This window comes from Lygodium microphyllum, chromosome 23 (assembly GCF_053477565.2).
Source record: "Lygodium microphyllum isolate KBCC chromosome 23, Lygodium_microphyllum_v1.1.10, whole genome shotgun sequence".
Taxonomy (NCBI): domain Eukaryota; kingdom Viridiplantae; phylum Streptophyta; class Polypodiopsida; order Schizaeales; family Lygodiaceae; genus Lygodium; species Lygodium microphyllum.
In genome coordinates, this window is record NC_141157.1 from 104,945,152 (window position 1) to 104,959,151 (window position 14,000).

The following is a 14,000-nucleotide window of genomic DNA, read 5'->3' on the forward strand; positions in this document are numbered from 1 at the left end:
TATTCTAAATGGTCTTGGACATGAGTATAAGTTGTTTGATATATCTATATCATTGTGGTAAGAGATGAGTGATTTCAATGAGTTGATGTCATTGCTTCTTCACAAGGAGATCAAGCTTGGATTAGCTATTGGATCGAGTAGCTCAAAGGGTTGAGATGAAATCTTCTATTCAAATCAAAGAGGCCAAGGTAGCCATGGAATAGGGTCCTCTCACAGTCAAGTAACTAACCAAAATGCATATCAGAAAGTGAATACTTAGCATGTGCAAAATAGTAGAGGTGGTGGATACTTCCAAGCAAGGGGGAGATCCAACTCTAGAGGTGGAGGTTCATTGGAATCTCAGAATACAAATAAGCAGTCCAATAAGGACAAGGGCTGTCACTACTATGGTAAATATGGCCATATTACTAGGAATTGCTAGAAGAAACAACCAATTTAGAAAACTAGAGATAAGCAATATGATCATTACGCCTCATCTAGCCATGTTGATGATGGTAGTGTTTACAGAATGTTTGATATGGCCTATGTATGGGGAGAGAAATAAAAAGGGGTATAGATAAAGACAGGGATATGGAGAGAAAAGGAATGGATAAAGAGATATAGAGGGAGGCAAACAAATAAAAGGAAAGGGAGAGAAAGAGGATTAGAGATTTTAAAAAAGGAAGATCATAAATGAGGGAAACAAAAACCTGTTGCTTCTCGTAATGTAGACCAAATAAAAAACAATGATGGTTGTGATGTCCAAGATCGTGAGGCATATCTTAATCATCATGTCCCATCTCCTTGCTCTCAATGCGAGCTAGCAATCAGATGAAAGAATCGCTTGTCTATAGAACACGCACGACGATTCGGTGAGTTCCAATCAGAGATCATTGATCAGGAAATCTCAAACTTTGAGCGAATGGTAAGAAAAGTGTGTATCCATCATGCCTTACATTCACAAACTAATTGAATATCATATACAAAAACATTAGACGTGCTCATAAAATTTATACATGGGGAGGTGATGCCTCATCCTGAGGAGGAATGTACCTATTGCAAGCCAATTAGAAGAGTTCGTGGGCATGCGATGGATGGAGTGCGTGAGCCAATCCACCAACAATTGGAAGGCACAATTCAGTCTACACCCTTGGTACCAGAGGAGATAGTTAGCCTTTCGGACCTTCCTCCAATCTTGGATTTTGAAATGGAGGCAATGATCAATGCATTGATGCTTATGGATGCTGAGTCATCTAATCCGCTGAGAGAGGAAGTGTCCATACCATTATATGATGGGTGCTGAGTATCTCACCTGAAGATGCCCGTCCATCTTCTTTCTCTAAAGATGACCCACTATTAGGGCTAAAATCCCATGATTGGCATAAGATATGTCAGGCTTGTACTGGCCTTGATTGTAAGTGGCTTGCATATTTTGCTATTTAGTATCTAGTTATGTTCGCAATGCTTCTTCATTTGTGGTAGTTTGTATTACCAATCACGATCACGGGATGCCTCACTCCAAAAATACGCCGAGGTTGTGGAATTTAGTACAATGGATCTCACAGAAGGAGATCAAGCTATCCTCTATTGAATCTCCAAGAGAGGAACCGGTGGAGATGGTCTATCTCTTTGAGAAGTACCTACCCACCAGCATGCTCATGATACAAACTCACCTCGTGGTACATCTTGTAGATGAAGTGGAGATTGCGGGACCCGTCCATATGTGCGATGGATGTTCTTCTTAGAGTGCTTCATGAAAACCCTAAAAGGTTTTGTGTGACAATGAGCTTGGCCAAAAGGTAGCATGGCTGAAGGTTGTGGCTGGTGTTGGAGGCGTTAGTGCATATTTCACAGTGGCTACCAAAAGTGGATTCAAACAATAGTATGCTATGATTGTTGAAGGACAATGATAGACTGAGTGAAGATGTGGTGGTTGAAAATGGAGTAGGAAAAATTATGGATGTTGCAATGGAGGAGAAAGTGAATCATTTTTGTATGTTGCATCATGCATCCATGGGTGCTACTTCAAGAGATACTACCCCCATGGGTACACCAAATATACAAGGGTCTCCTAGTTATGCCTAGGAGTGCAGTCATAGCTAGAAGAGAACAACCTTAGACATACCTCAGAGGGGTTTAGATACCTTGTAGATGATACAACAGGTGGTGCGATCATGAATGATGAGGGGAGGAGGGTGATGTCTCTCATGAGAGAGTTGTGCTAACAAGTTTTTAGGCACAATGTATTGGATCATTGAAAGAATATACTCGAGGGGAGCTAGGGCTATATAGTGGCATCCTTACACGTGGAGTTTGTGGTATGTATCGCGACAGAGATTCTCCGCTGGGTGGATGATGGAATGTATGCATGTATACATATCACATAAACGATTGGACACACGCAAGAGATTAAAAGTGGTGTCTCAAAGCTTGAGTGGCTAGATGAAGATGATTGGAAGAGACTCAGGGAGAGGCTATAGATTCTCCAAGACATTGGCGACAGGCAACAGAAGCAACAGAAGCAACAGGCAACAAAAAGGGTAGGATTGGAGATAGGGATCATGCATCATTTGGGGAGTAACGGCCACAGGACTTATCTGGAGGACTTTGTAAGTTTTTCTTTTGTTTTTCTCGCTTTCTGATTTGCAATATCACTTGTTCTAACAATCATATTTCTAACCACTGTATTCCATTTTCTTTGCAGCACTACATCACAAATCGAAATCCCATCGACTTGGAGACTTGATATGTAGAGAGACACGGTCTCACTACACTCATCAATAAACTGTACGCATGTGGCAGCCCAGTAAGTCAATCATCTTTCTTGTTTGTAGTTACTAATTTTTTCTTAAATGCATTATGTATGGTCGACCGATGTGTAGTTGTTCATTTTGTAGAGTCTGTTTGATGCTCCTTTGTGTCTAGTTGAGCTTTCTGATGGTGAGGATCTGTATCTCATGCTTAGAGTTCGTTAGATGCTCCTTTGCGTTGAGATGAGCTTTTTGATGGCGAGGATCTATAGCTTATGCTTGGATTCTTGGAGCACACACCTTCTTCTTCTTTGGTCTTATGATCTATGCACGAATCTTCCATGTACTATTTCTTAGATAAACTTATTATCCTTTGTATCTTACAATAATTACAAATAGAATTTCATGTTAGTTGTGGCTCTCTTCTCTCTCCATGGTTCCATATAATCTCATGAGTTTTGATCAGCGGTCTTGTACTTATTCTATGTATCACTCTCGTGGGTTCAAGTACATTTTGCGCTCATCTTGATGACCATTGCATACCCAACATGTAATTTATTTGTAGAATATTATACAGCACATGGTGCTATATGTGGTAGGGTAGCTTGCTGTCCTAGCACAATTTTTTTTCCTTTGTAACCATTGCTAATTTCTCTACATGTATCACTATTGCTACCACAATTCACGTCGCAAACCGTTGCTATATGCATTGCTATTTGCGTTACTTTTGCGATGCAAATAGTGACACATATAGTGATGGTTTCTGCGACGATTTTGTAGAGAGGCTTTTACCGATGATTTTAGCGACGATGGGGGCAATTTATTTAATGAACATTTGCATCACTTTGAACATTGGTATGACGCCTGTATCTTGTAGTGATACTAGTTTCTAGGGTGAACAAATGACATGTCTTTTGCCTCAAGCTATCACCTTATAACCATTTCCAAACTCTTTAATAAAACATCCATGCTTATTGAACCAAAATTGTAGACTTTGCCTTGCCATTTGCCCAACTGATAGCAAATTCTTAGTAATTTAAGGAACATGTAGGACATCATGTAAATTCTTCTTCTAACCATCATGTATAACCAAAGGAACTACACCCTTATGCTTAATATTATGTGATTGGAGACCCCTTAATTAACATACCATACATCATCTGACTTATGGTCCTTAGTGGCATTACTTTGGGTTGATTTCAATGAGTTGATGTCATTGCTTGTTCAAAAAGAGGTCAAGCTTGGATTAGCTATTGGATCAAGTAGCTCAAAAAGTTGAGATGCGGTCTTCTATTCAAATCAAAGAGGCCATGGTAGCAATGGTAGAGTGTCCTCTCATGGTCAGGGGACTAACCAAAATTCATATCAGAATGTGAATACTTAGTATGTGCACAATAGTAGAGGTGGTGGATACCTCCAAGCAACAAGGGGGAGATCCAACTATAGAGGTAGAGGTTCATTGCAATCTCAGAATACGAATAAGCTATCCAATAAGGACAAGGACTATCACTATTGTGGTAAATATGGAAAAATTACTAAGAATGGCTAGCAGAAACAAGAAAATTAAAAAACTAGAGGTAAGCAATATGATCATTATGCATCATCTAGCAATGTTGATGATTGTAGTGTTGATTGAATGTTTGGTATGGCCTATGTTCGGAATAATTGCACTAAGGAGACCATAAGTCAGATGATGTATGGTACATTAACTAAGGGGCCTCCAATCACACAATGTTAAGCATAAGGATGTAGTTCCATTGGTTATACATGATGGTTAGAAGAAGAATTTGCATGATGTCCTACATGTTCTTCAATTATTAAGGATTTGCTATCAATTAGGCAAATGGCATAGCAAAATCTACAATTTTGGTTCAATAAACATGGATGTTTTATTAAAGAGTTTGGAAATGATTGTAAGCTGATAGCTTGAGAAAAAAGACATGTTATTTGTTTAGCCTAGATGCTAATATTCCATAGCTAAGAGTAGATAGTGTACAATTAGAGATATTGAGATTTGGTATAAGCGCATTGGACATATCAATGTCCAAAGGTTGTATACTATGCAAAAGAAGCAATTGTATAGGCTTGCCAAAGTTTGCCTACTTGGATTTAGGTCATGTTTGATGCATGTCAGTTTGCTAAGTAGTCTTGATTTCTATTCATGAAGAATATTCTCAAAACAAATCTAGACCATTGTTGTTGATCCATTTAGATGTTTGGGGACTAGCCCATAATGTTTCTCTTGGTGGATCCCAATATTATGTCACATTCATTGGTAATTTCAACAGATATACATGGGTGTATATCTTGAAGTAGAAGGATGAAGTACTTGTTTTTGAATATTTTAAGCAATAGGTTGAGAAGGAATTAGACTATTCTATCTCTTGTTTACACATGCACTTTATTATTGGGTTGAAGCCATAATGATAACTATGTATATGCTAAATCTCACTCCTATAACAAGGATTCATGACATGATACCTTATCAAAAATTGTATGGACACAAGCTGCGGATGTTAACTATCTTAAAGGCTTTGGCTGCATTGCACATTCTAGATGAAAAGAGAAAAAAGTTAGATCCTAAGGCATAAAAATGTGTGTTTATTGGCTATGCTCAAGAACAGAAAGCTTACAAATGCTTTGGTCCATCTACATGGGAATCTATTAGCAACAAAGATGTCATACTTGATGAGTTGGCTTCGTGGTAAGGTTCCTTTGCTATTGTTCCCTATGATCAGTCTTCAAATCATGTATCTATTGCTATTCCTCATCATAGTACTACTATGTTTGGACCTACAAGTGACGTATCTTCAAGTGTTTCTCCTTGGAGTGGCAGATTACACAGTCATGCATCACCATCCACTGATAGTGCTATGTCAATGAGGGAGAGAAGTGAAGCAAAAGGCAAAGGCAAAGAGAATGTTCTTGATGATGCTACTAGGATGTTGACTTCAAGATATGACTCAGCTAACATCTTGGATAGTGAATTTGGAATTTCATCCATTTATACCCTTGAAGTTAAGGAGAATATATATGTCCTTCCTCATGAGGAGAGAGGGGAGTCAAGCAGTCCACCTCTGTTCAAAACATCAAAGAGGGTGAGATACCCTACTGGCATGCTTATATATAGTGGATTTTCAACAATGCATTATGCATATATGACAACATTTTTGGAACATTGATAGCCTACTACATTCAGTGAGGTTGTTGTGGACAAAAATTGGTGATATAAGATAATGGATGAGGATATGAATGCACCAATTCAAAATAGACTTGGGAATTAGTAGCACTACATGATGGTAAGAAGTCAATAGGTTATAAATGGGTCTATAAGGTTAAGTATAAGTCAGATGCCACCATTGAAGGGTATAAAGCTAGGCTAGTGGCAAAAGGATATCACAACAATATGCCCTAGATCATGAAGAGACATTTAGCCCCATTGTCAAAATGGCAACCATCACAATAGTTATTGCATTGGCTGCAACAAAGGGCTGGAAATTACACCAAATGGATGTTAAGAATGCATTTTTTTAATGGAGGCCTGGCAGAAGAGGTGTTTATGGATCAGCAAGAAGGGAATGTCCACACCCTCAATATCCGTACTATGTATGCAAACTGAAAAAGGCACTTTATGGGCTGAAATATGGTCCAAGAACTTGGCATGCATGGATTAGTACTTACTTGTAGAGCCTTGGATTTGTAGTTGGAAAGGCTTATCATAATCTGTTTCCTAACAAAACAAATGCAAGTCTTGTGATACTAGTGATCTATCTAGAAGTCTTGTGATACTAGTGATCTATGTAGATGATCTAATCATTATAGGGGATGATAACATTGAGGTACACAATGTTATGGCCATGTGGATGGACTCTCATATAGACTAAATTGGTTATATATCTTTCGGTGTATGTGTGTTTGAAATGTTTTGTGCTCTGTTTTTTTCTATAATTACTTGGCCTTTGAAATCTCTAAATTATTTCAATCAAGTTATATATATATATATCTACTTTTCTTCAATGCAAACGAATATAAATGAATAAATTAGGTATGAAACAACGTGTTACACTGAGTGATATGGAATAATGGGAGACTATGAGGGTTCTTGGCCCTCTCTATTGACGGCTCCACACTGTGTCATTTTCTCTCCCTCTCTTTGAAAAAATGATCAGTTTTAGGATAACAGTTTGGATAGAGCAATACAAATATCCAAGAACGAGAAGATGCCAAAAATGCTCAAAAGATGCTTGCAAATCTACTAACAAGACCCTTTAATGCTCTAAGTGTACTAACTCCAAATATCTACTAGTGGTATGTGCAGTAAAGTAATGATGTCATGGCATTTGCAAGGATTTCACTCATGATATAGAGGTGTGCATATATGCATGCAACCAACTGGCTTAGGGAGGTAGCTAACAAGGAACTAGGGTGAATGGCATCACATATTGGAACTCATCAAGGACATTTCTGGTGGTTGCACCCACAATTCCATATGATCAATAAGATTAGCCTTCAATTAGACTACGGGAGGAGATAGAGATTAAGGAAGAGGTAGTTGAGAACCTCATTGATCCTGGAACAAAACCTACTTCTTTTGTATGCAGCAAGAAGGACATTGGTGGCATGGATTTCCAAAAGCAATGGGGTGATAAAGGCAAGGCTCCTATGCATTCGGTGAAGGTGGTTGAAATTGAGGAGTTACCCGACCCCACAGTCAATGTTATTACCAAATCTAAGAAGAGAGTGAAGAAAGAACAAGTAGAAATCCTACTAGAGTTCTCTAGGCCATGCAAGAAGCCATTCGACATTAGCCTACAAAAGTGGTCAACAATAAAACTAGTGGTGATGTTGGACTTGGGTCAGTCTTGGAAAAGGTTCCAATGTGCACAGAGACAAAGAATGTAACACCATAGGCTTCAGTAGAGATACCTAATCTAGAAGTTCATATGCAAGATGCACCAGCAAAAGGAAATGCCATCCTACCACCTTACTATATCAACCTTCTTTAACATATGACCACTTACACTAAATTCTTTAACCTATGACTTTGGCCCCTTTAATGTCAAAGGTGGAGACCTCAATAGCAACAACAACAGAAGATGTGGTATAGAAGGCACAGGACCACCGTTGTTTGACTTAACTACTCTAGTTACCTTTGTTCAATCTCAAGGTCAGATTATCAAAAATATTTTACTAGATAGTGGCTTGAGAGTCAATATTATCGCCAGTTGTCACGAGTTTGGCCTCATGGATGGGAGCCAAAACCTTGTTTCTGATCCATATAGCAAATCCATAGCATGCAATAGGTATGACCCTTGGGTGTACTTCTCTCTTTGGTGATAGAAGTAGCCATTATTTATTTTCTAGTATCCTTTATGATGTTAAATATGGTAACGGAGGGAGAAGATTGCTACCTTCTTTTAGGCTACCCTTGGCAGCTCTGGAAAGCTCGAGTTAGTCACAATGGGCATGTAGGCCATCTGATGGCATCAAGATAAGATCAAATTTTCTCTAACTAAGATTCCTTCCCCACCGCTCCTAGTAACCAATGAAATTGTGATTTATAGTGATCTCTTACAATTTGGGAAATGATATATTGATAAATAAGTAGACCATGATCTACCATGTAAAATAGCAGATCCTTCCAACCCAACTCCAGCTAATGCTATGGAGGGTTGGGAAGCAGTTTCATTAGTGGCTTCTTGATTTTATCAACATCGAATATCTTTACAATGAGATTCAATTCCTATCCACGTGCAACAATACTAGATGAATGTGCACACAAAGCTTGCGAGTTCGCGCTGCACCTTCAACTCTACCCCCTATGCTACCAATCAAGGACTTAGCTATCAAGTGGGAGGACAAGTCATAGAGCGAGAAGTTGGCAGAGGAGAATGTCACTACGGATAGTGATGAACATATCGTATTGGCTTCGGAAAGATGGAGGATGTATTCATATTACAACCAGGTGGTTCATCTCAACATCCTACCTTGGAGCTGTTGAAGGAATACTGTTAGGTGTTGGAATAGTAGAATGCGGCTTTGAACGAGTGGGCACAATCTTGTAGAATGATGTGCTCTGCTACCATGCCAATTTTGAAGCTAAGATAAAATCTTTGTGGGATGAAACTCCTGAAATCGTGTAGGATACGCTTCCCTACCATGATGCATGTTGCTCCCCTTACACTTTTCACTTTAGAGCTCACACCTACAAGTTTCCCCCAATAGGAGAAGACTTGCACTCAACAAGATGATGTCAAGGAGTAGCACCAACAGAAGCCACCCGAGTCCTTTAACGATAAGGAGACCACTTCCAAGGATCCCAACAAGTCTACTCTAGTGTAATGAGATCGTCCGTCTACCTTAGATATCCGAATGATGCAGGCCCAATAGGACACAAAGCTGACAAAAAGTTACGTAGAGTGAACTTAGGATGAGGTACAAGTTATGCAATCGGAATGGACAATTAATCCAATGCAAACATGGTTGTTTCCTGAGGCCAATATCCTATTTGGGTGACAACAAAGAAGATGACGGGACTGCGGGTCCACGTCCACCACATGTGCCATCTATTTGGGTGCCAAGAAAACTAATTATTGGTGTCTATCGAGATCCGCAAAATTTTGAGGGTTTGTCGCCGGGGACTGAGAGGAGGCCGAAGGTTGGCCCGCAGACAAAGGTGGCGTTATCCCTCCACCGTCTAGAGCGAGGGGTAGCGTTGCTCCGTTTCCGGCCTCACGCGGTCCCCCCTCCTTCAAGGACGGAGAGATGCCAGTTCCCTCCGGGCGGCTACGATCTCGTCCACTCGAGACTTGGAAACGGGCGCCGCTGCGAAGGGCCGCATCCAAGAACGGCCTCGCGTCCCAGTACAACATACCAGCCGTCGACATCCGCCCAACCGTACATTCCCCCCTCCTCGGGTTACAGGCGTCATAATACACCCAGGAACGAGAGCATTGAAGGCCGCCGGCTGCCGCAATGTAAACCGTACCTGTCGTGCCAAGCTTCGCATGTGGGAGATGAAAGCCCTCTTGCCCGCGCCCCGATCCAGAGTCCCGAGTGACACACCTCCACACACAGTGACCTCGATCATGTGTTGACGCTTTCGAGTTCTCTAGACTCTCACACTCTAGAGCCGCCGTCCTGCCTCCTTTGAAATCCGGAGCTTCAGCAAAGATCCAGGCTAACTCAGGAAGAATGCATTAGAAGATCGTTCCCTTGGATTTTGGACGGCCTTTTCCTTTTCGACGTACGGTATATGCAGAGTATTAAAAACAGCTCTACTTCGAAGTTATATATGACACATACTTATGCATGGATGCTAGAATCGTTATGAACACTACACAGCGCTAGTTGTATGAGCTTTGGTGCATGAACACTAGTACTGTGCTCAGCATACTAGTCCACATATTATTCCCCGGTTATCTCCATGTTGGGAAATCCCTTAAGCCCATTTACATTATTGAGGACCTTACTATGGAGGATAAGGAACAATTGCTTAACTTGTTGGAGGAATACAGAGATGTTTTTGCCTCAACCTTAAGGGTATTTCCTTGCAAGTTCTCACCCACAAGATTCCTCTAAGGGATGGTACCAAAAGCTAATCAACAGTGAGCCTATCCAATGAATCATCGATATTCTCATCATGTCATGGAGGAGATCAATAAGTTGCTAAAAGCGAGATTCATCTACAAAATCGAGCATATAGACTAGGTATCATCAATCATCATGATACCCAAAAAGAACTGGAAAATTTGCATACGCATCAATTACAAGAAATTAAATGCCACAACCAAGGGAGATCACTATCCGCTACCATACATTGACCACATAATCAAGTAAGTCGTAGGAAAGAAACTTACAGCTTCTTAGACGGGATTGCAAGATATAATCGAGTGCAAGTCCACCAGGATGAAAGACCAAAAAACTACCTTTCCCACCAATTTAGGGGGGGGGGGGGGGGGGTATATTCACTTATATTGTCTCGCCTTTCAGATTGACTAATGCACTAGCAACCCTCCAGAGGGTCATGAGCACTATCTTTAAGGACATGCATGCTATGGAAGTAGCTCAAGGTATTTGTCGAGGACTTGTGTGTCCACTCTAACTAGGCATAACATCTTCACAAGCTTCACCTAGTCTTTCAAAGATGCAAGTAGTATAACCTCTCCTTGAATCCCCTCTCAAGTTCTAAGCTTGGGCTATGTCATGTCTAAGAATAGAATTGTTACTAACTCCGCTAAAACCAAGGTTATCATGAACCTCGCCCCACATCCAATCCAAAGGGGGTACAGTGCTTCCTGAGCTATATCAAGTATTATCGATGCTTTATGCTAAACTATGCTACCATCACATGACTACTCTACAATCTACTAATTACATGGGCCTAGACTAAGGAATGCTAAGCTTCCTACAAAGCATTAAAAATGACTCTCATGATTGCTCCTATCCTAAGAGCCCTAGATTGGCCCATAACATTCCATGTATAAATCAATGCCTCTAAAATGGAGTGTTATGAAAACCTCATGAGCATATCATGGATTTCCATGTGAACTTTGCTAGTCACCAGCTCATCTAGGTGGAAATGAACTATTCCACCACCAAAAGACAAGGATTAGTGATGGTTTATGCTGCAAAAAGATTTCAGCATTATCTCCTTGCTACACCCTTCACCTTCTTTGTTGACTATCAAGCATTACTATACCTATTAAATAAACCTTGTGCCATGGGATGCATCACTTGATAGCTCTTGTTACTATTGACGCTTTATTTCTTGGCCATTAACAAAGTTGTAGAAAATCTACTCTCAATGTTCTTAGTCATTCATAGGAGATCAGCCCCATATTACCCACAAGAAAATGGCCAAGTATAATTGACAAGTAAAACACTGATGAATATCCGAACTAATCTACTCTCTTCCTCTCAAAAAAATTTAGATAATAAATGCATGCTAGCATTCTGAGCTTATAGAATGGTATACAAAATGACCATATCCTAAACTCAAGGTAGCCTTGCGAGCTTATAGAATGGTACAAAAAATGGTAGCCTTACGGGCATAACAATACAAAATAACCATTTGCGGATGTATCTTTATATTATACCTTGTATTTTTGGGAGTTCATTGTATAATAGCCTCGTATTTTTCATCTTATACGAGTCTGATATCCATATTAATGCAACCTAGGCACACAACTATTTTGGGATTTTTGGTATGAAGTTTGATTATTTTTGGGATCCCCATCATACTTGAAATACATTCAGTGGTAAATTGTATCGTTAATGGCCAAAAATTAGTATTCGGATCACAATTAATCATGGCACATCCATATCCTTGATTATACAATGTTGGCAATTCAATACTATTTTGTAGGTCATTGTCTAAGACATAGACCAGATCTCTTGATGCTTAGGGGTCAAAAGAGGAAAAAATTCAAAATTATATAATATTTTTTAAAAATAAATGTTTTTTAAACATTTTTAATCCCTCACTTGCATAAATCTACTTTGGCTAAGATAGACTCCATCACAAGTAATAATGAGTCATTCACTATCTGCAAACTCATCTACCTACACTCCAAGTTTATACCTTGACTGAACTTGAGTTCACATTGTGACCTACCTCAAGTTCACACAATCTACTTGAAGAGCTTACTCACAATTAAACACACTTTTTGCGAGGCTTAACCATCTACCTCATCCAACTCAAGAGCTAGACCCTATCGTCACCCACCTTGAGTCGACTTAACTACCTCTCCTTATTTACAAATGCTTGGAGTTGACTCCCATACTCATGTCTCATTCCCTCTTGAGGTTTATCCTCCCTGGTAGCCTAATAGTTGTCTTGAAGCCTTTGAATTCTAGCTCTATAGATGGCATCTCACTAAGACAAGTGTGGAAATTATAAATAGTGCCGATAACATTGTTGATAAGTGAGAAAGATGAGACAATTTGTATGAGCTACATACTCTTATAGCCACCAATAGAGTAGGCATAAGTAAACTTTGGCGTGAAACTGAAATGAAGAAACTGTGTGAAGCTTGTAGGCAGCAGGCAATAGAGAAAGGTAGTTCCACAAGAAAGCAAGAGTGAAGGCTTCTCTGGAGTTGGTGCATGATGTTGACTTGTGTGATAAAATGCCTACATAAGCCGTGGGTGGATCTTCTTATTTTATGTTGATCATTGATGACTATAGGAGGAAGGTGTGGGTATACTTCCTTTGTGATAGGGCTCAATCTTTCGGTAGGTTTAAAGAGTGACTAAAAATTATCGAGAATGAAACATGGAAAGTGTATAGAAATTTAGAATAAATGGTGATGGAAAGTTCATCTCAAAGGAATTTGAAGGCTTTTATAAGAGCAAAGGGATTAAGCATCAATTGAAAATTTCTCATATACCTCAATAGAATGATGCTGTCAAGTGTTAAAATCACACCATTGTGGAAATGGGAAGGTACATGCTTAACGGTAAGGGATTGCCTGGGCAAAAGCTATGAATACTATAGTCTACACTTCTCAATTAGAGCTACAAAAGGGCTCTCATAAGCCCTAGCCCGAGTCCTAGCCCAAGCCTTAGGGCCAAGTGCCCCATGAGCCCCAGATTGAGCCCGAGAGCCTGAGAGCCCAAGCCCCAACCCTAACCCTAGATTTAAACATATTTTTAAATCTCCCTTTCTTTTGATATCTACGTTGTAACTTTGTTGCCACTGCTCTTGCACAATTTCACATATTCTCTTGCCCTACTATTATTAAGGGGTCTATAAGACGATGGAATGTTACTTCCCATACTTTTGAGTATATTTCCTTACATGAAGGATGATTTGTGAGTCTTTTTCATTTCTTATCACGAGTGGTAAGTTTTTTATCATGAGCCTTGTTCATGTTCACATGTCTCTTCTATACTAGTTTTAATGCTAGTGCTTTAGAATTCTTATCATGTTTAATGATTGAATATGGATCACTCGATTCCCATATTATACAATATGCATAAAAATATATGTTATTGTATAAATATTTTTGGCAAGGGATACCATAGAAGAGCCCAATAGAAAGTATCTACATCTCTCCCTTGAGGTGGTATGTGGCTCTAAGGGTGCATAGAGGGTGCACACAAGCTTATAAGCTACACGGAGAGCCTTTTATGTAATGAAGAATACATTTGGGTATCATTACCATAGGGATTATGTGAGTCCCATAACAACTTGATCAATACATCAATTGTGGGTGAAGAATGTGCCTCAATACATTTATTATCTGGAATATTATATATGATCTTTCA

At 39.6% G+C, this 14,000-nt stretch overlaps 1 non-coding gene across 1 annotated transcript; it reads right to left on the reverse strand.

Annotated features, from left to right (window-relative positions):
* Positions 1–9,392: 9,392 nt before the first annotated feature.
* Positions 9,393–9,657, reverse strand: LOC148016574 (signal recognition particle RNA). Its single transcript, XR_015688219.1, has one exon.
* Between the last annotated feature and the right edge of the window lie 4,343 nt (positions 9,658–14,000).